A 6241-nucleotide genomic window follows, 5' to 3' on the forward strand; every position below is an offset into this window, starting at 1 on the left:
TCAAAGATTATCAATAAACACAACAAATCTCGATCAACGAAAAACCCGAAACCCTAATCAGTCACCTAATCAACGGCCCCACAACCCTCATTTCACTATAAGACAAAAAAGATCCTAGCAAAACAATAATAATAATAATAATCTAACCTCAAGTTGTTGTTGGTGTGAGGTTTTCTTTGAAGCAAGTACGAGAGAGAGAGAGAGAGAGATGATCTTTCCAAAATTATGAAATTATAATTTATTATATAGGGGTTAACAAATCTTGTTAACCCCCTTCTGAATTCATTGCAGTGCACGGTTTTTTCTTTTTTCTCTTAGAATATTCTAGAGGGATCAACTGCAGTAGGTCCCACTGCAGCGTTGGATTGATGGTTCGCGATATGCCACCTCACTCGTCAGCCTAAAAACGATCGTTGACGGAGTGATTTTTTATTTTTAATGTATATGGAAACTTGTTTTAGCCTGATTCGGTTACTTTTAAATATTTTTTTTTATGTTAGAATATATTTTAATAATTTTTTTATTTTAAAAAATTATTTTTAATATCAATACATCAAAATAATTTAAAAATATTAAAATTATATTAATTTAAAATTAATAAAAAAAAATTTAAAACATTTTTAAAACACAAAAAAAATATAAAATTATCAAACTAGCTTATTTAGAATTAATATTAATAATAATTTCAAGTAATAAAAACATTTCAGTAAATTGTTTAGAAGTATTGTTGTGATTATTTTTAAAATATTATTTTATATTAAAATATATATCAATAATTTTTTAAAAAAATTATTTTTAGTATCAGCACATTAAAATAATTTAAAAATATTAAAAAAATATTGATTTGAATTTGAAGTAAATCAAAAATTAAAAAATAAATATTTTTAAAATATTTTTAAAACATAAAAACAAATAATATTGATTCAAATCTGAAAATAACATTAGAGAATTTACACGTCTTGAATAACTGTAATAAATTTTTGATATTTGATAATTCAAATCTAAAAATCTTCTTTGTCTTGAGGAATATTTTTTTTAATTATCAAAATCTTGTGTATCATTTCTCTAATTTCTTGATATTAGAACATATCAATTTTATTTATGAAAATATCTTATTTTTTTTATCATGAAAGTAGCATGATAGAAAAAATTATATTGTTTAATTGCTTACTTATACACATATTTATTACAATTGAGAAAATAAATAGAGATATTTAAATCTTTTTTTTGAATACTTGTTTAATTCATATTAAACAGACAAGATTTTAGAATACATAAAAAGGATTACCTTATAATTTATTCTCATTAAATCAAGATCATTAAATTTGAAACTAGACCGCTTATATTTCTTTCTAAAAAAATATTTAGGTGATAAAAGATTATCTTATACTTTTATTAAACTTAATTTAATAGATGAATTTTAAAATTTTTTAATTTAATTTAATTTAATATTTATATTATATAGAAGTTATTTTAATATAATATAGTCAGCTTAATTAATCTAAAAACAACTAAATTTATCAATGAACAGATTAAAAAATATATAAAAAAAATAAAAAAATCATCACTCAATATTTTACTTAATTTAAATTTAAAATTAAATTATATAAAAATTATCAAACCCGTTTTATCGAATTAACGCATCATAGCACTAATATCAAAGTTGCTTTCTCGACCATCATTCTTAATTTTATCTTTTTATTTTTGAATTTCTTATTCATGGCAGTAAAAGATATCTTATTTTAAGAAGTAAAAAGGGCAAATAAGAAGTCAATCAAAGCTTCTTTTTGTTAAACTGATCAACAAATACTCTAATAATTATCCGGATATTATAAATTTAATTAAGAATAAGATTTAGCTGAGTCGTGCTAATTTGCCGCCGAGTTAGGCAGGGCTTTGGCCTTTCAGGGCTATCTGTGCTTTTTCTCTAAGAAACAATGTCATTTTACACTTTCCATTGAATGATTTAAATAGAAGTCCTTAAAAAATCTAAATAGTATGATACAAAAGACTGTTTGGATGCAAAATTTGATACGGCCTCACTTCTCCCGCAGACATATCGGATTCTAGTTTTACTTTTTCTTTCATTTTTCTTGTCAGATTATTTTATTTGGATTTTCTGATGCTTATTTTGTTTTATGTCAGAAGTTTCACGCTCTTTATCAGGTCAAACAACAATGTTCTATACGTTCCACTAGAGCAGAGCACAAATAAGAACAAATAATGCAAGAGCCATTTCCGATTGCAACTCAAAAACACCACCATCAAATTACACAAGCTTTTATTAACAAGGGTTTTTTTCGAGCACCTCTAACTTCCAATACATGATGCATTGCTTACAAATCATACACCAGTACTGCGAAATGCAATATGTTAACACAACATCACTTCTGGCAAAGAAATTAGAACGAACGGAAGAATCTTGATCGTATCTGTACTTTTATGGGCATTTCAATCCACTTCTCATCTTGTTAGCACGGCGGAACCATCTATCTGTAAGGAATAGACTACAACTTAATCTCGGGCTACGGTATTTTCCAAAAATTCCACGAGTTAGAATCTTCCTGTTGACATGAGGGACATTGTTGCAGAGCAATTACAGAGTAGGAAAAACACTATTCATAACAAAGACTTTGTAAGGTTACATTACACCTACTAAGTTGGTAGAAGAATGATAGAAAAACAGGAACAAAACTACTTCAGACTAGCAAGGTTACAAACAACTTTAAAATCATACAGATCAATTGTGAGTGTTTATGGTTGTGACTAATCCAAAGTTAAGGGCAGATACAGAGAAAGGAATGAAAACATGCTCACCAAGACGTAGGTAGCAATACATAGTGGGGTCCCAAAACCACACAAAGGGTAAGAGGGCATCCTTGGCATTACGATGCTTCCACTAACTCCCACCATTCTTTTTTTTTGGTTTTTACATAGATTTTTTTCAAGAGAAGGAGGAGATGGCTAGTCATTGTCAAGCAACTGAAAAAAAATTAGTATGTTGGAGAGAATCGCAAATCAGTTTTTCACTACAAATGCTTGCAAGTTCAGGTAAATATCCCCATCTCAGAATCCTTAACTTTAAAAGACTGTACTGTTGGGTTTATTGCTATTAATATGTAGCAACTATTAATAAACAACATCGTTTATTGACAAATACAGTAGCCTATAGCTAGAGCTGCACTAACCATGTGCACCTATCCCAACTATCAAAGGTTAGCAGCCATCATTATTGAAGAAGAGATGGAGGTAGTGGCATCATTCTTGTTTATAAATAGACATCAAGAGAGCCAAGAACGTGAAAAAGATTGTGAGCGCAATAAAAAAACCAAGAGAGAAAGTAAAGGGTTGCAATGACAGCAGTTATAAGTGCAACAAGAGAGTTGAGAGTAGAGTTTAAGTGAAGTGATCCTCTTCCTCCATGTGTGTTGTAATCCTTTCTCTATCTCTAATAATATAAAACTCTCCCGTGGACGTAGGCGATTTACTGAACCACATTAAATATTGTGTCACAGTGTGTTTATCCTTAAATGAGCAACTATCAAAACATCATCGGTCCACGCATAGGTGCCGGAATCCCCAATAATTAGTATCAGAGCATTTTGGTTTAAAGTGGTGTTTGATTTTTGCTAAAAAAATAAAAGTTGTTAAAATTGCGTTTTGATCATACCACTATGTAGAGGAGGAAAAGACGAAGTCATTGGTGAAAACAACATAAAAAACAAACGCCAAACATGCCCGCATACGCCCCCACACGCTGACGGTAGCCCCCACGCCCCCCACGTGCCACCCATTTTCTTCACCTAGATGGGTTGAACCGACCCAAATACCAGTAAACCTGACCCTTGTGACTAACCCGGATATTAATGATGTCAACATGATATAATTATGACGTCAACATTCATAGTATGCATGTCAAATGATGACATCAGCATGATGTTGTTGTGATGTCTGCATGCACAATATGCATGTCATGTCAGCGCCTAGTCAGCTGACACATCATCACAAGAGGTCCACTAACCACATCATTAGCCACGAGCTAAGGGATAGGATCCAGTATAGCTGATTCTATATGCAACCAGAACTGAGATTGAATCTAAGCCGTTCATTAGGCTAGAATTGTTTTGATAAAATCATTATCGTCTGAAATGCAATTTGGACGATTTCAAACTTGTTTTTCAGCTAATTTGATCATTTTGGATGTATTGGTATAAACTGATTATGGAGATTTGAGATAAAAAATGATGGTGGTGAATTATTAAAGAGAGATTGTCTGATCAAGAGGTATCAGAAGGTCATCATGGTGGTCGATAGAGATGAAGAAGAAGAAATCGCACATGTTTACCCAATTACATGTGTTAAACTACTAAGTGGGGAGATTTTGGTTGCCTTAAAGGAAGGCAAAATTAGAACACTTTAAACACCTGATCATGTGGACAATTTGAGGTGGAGAGTGGAAATTACTGAAGACCAATCTTGATGAATCTAAGCACTGGTAGTCTCGCTAGATGTTGAGAAATCATGTATTAAACTAGTATATTCTAAATCACTTGTAAAGAAAAGCCACAACAAAGCTAGCAAATGGTTGTATATACGGAAAGACAATACCATGGATAGATATGATAGTTCTGTCTAGGAGATTGAATGTTAAGCGAGACCAGTGTGACCCCTCCAATCTTTCATGGAACTTGCTTAGTGGAAGTATTATCCATACGATACTATATATATATATATATATATAAGTTTATAATGAAACTGTTGAAGATTAGCAATATGACAGTACAAGGGAACAGTTGGGTTCTATATGTTCAAGGATCTGATGGAGTAGTGATTTCTACAAGATAATTGATGAAGTTAGATTTGGTGACTGTGATTTCTCGATGAGAGAATTGATGAAAACCCTGATAATAAAAGAGAAATACATCAAGGGGATAAAGATTAACACCCTATTTTGACTTAGATTGATGTTATGATAGGATGAGTTGTTGTCAAACATAAGCAAGAAATATGGAGAAATCTAGAGAACATAAATTGCACGAGGGCACATGAAGATTATATAGGAGTATTCGTAGGATCCAATGAGGTACTATCATGAGACAACATATGCAAGAAGAAAAAGAGTTCCTAGATAAAGCTCAGAGTAGAGACTGTTAGAGGTTGTATAACAAGAAGTCCCTTGTACTCTTAATGAAGACAACAGGCAAAGACTTTTCCACTGCATACAAGGATGGAAATATAGTTGTTATAGAAGCACCTAATTAAGGGGGTGCAAACGTCTGTGATAAAAAGCGACCACTTATAATGAAAGGCGAAGACACTAAGGAGAGTTGGTGTTGGTGGAGCTATCAAATAGAAAGGCGTAGAAGCTTCAAACATAGAAATCGAGGTGGAGGATTGCACGGAGTATACCACAACTTTCTCTTTCTATATAATCAGTGGCAATAATCTCTCATAGTCCACATGGTGGTAGAGAATTTTAGAGCCATTTTAAAGCATCTCAGTTATAGAAGGATGCGACTACCTATGAAAGGCGAAGACACCTTAGAGAAGGTATAAGGGCCATGATATGAGCTTAAGATCAGACCGACCCATGATAACGGATGAAGACATCTTAGAGAGAAGGTGTGAGGGTTATGATAGAAGCCCTAGTTCAGACTGCCTAATGACAACAGGTAAAGATACCTTGGAGAAGGTGTGAGGGCAATGAAAGGAGCCCAAGTTCAGAATGCCCTAGAGCCAATATGATGGCTAGATATGAGTGGACAGATGCATGTATGGTTAGCCAATGAAGTGGCTATGATGAGTATGAAGACAAATACAGGATTGACTTTCATGGATATTACCTTCATGCTAAATATCAATGAGCTAGAAGACATTTGTTTTGGACAATAAGTGGGTGACTTGTGGAACATTAAATGCGATTGCTAGGAATGAGCAGTGGGCATGTGAAGATTCCTGGAACAAGTTGACTTTTGTCAAGGTGGTAAGCTCAATGAATGCATTGTAATACTTAGAGTATCAAGACATATATAGATCAACCTTTAATAGGTTACCCTCATGGTTAAAGGTGGAGAGTTACCTGGACTCTTAAGACTAAGAGCAAGAGATTCACGAACAAGTAAGGTGACACGACCAAAAGATTGATGTCTTCTCCCAAGTGTAGAAGTGTCAAAGTAATAAATAACCCGGCAAGACCGGGGTCGAACCACAGGGAGGTTAATTATATAAATTATAGATAATA

The sequence above is a fragment of the Populus euphratica genome, unplaced genomic scaffold, assembly GCF_000495115.2.
Source record: "Populus euphratica unplaced genomic scaffold, PopEup_1.0 scaffold401.1, whole genome shotgun sequence".
NCBI lineage: Eukaryota > Viridiplantae > Streptophyta > Magnoliopsida > Malpighiales > Salicaceae > Populus > Populus euphratica.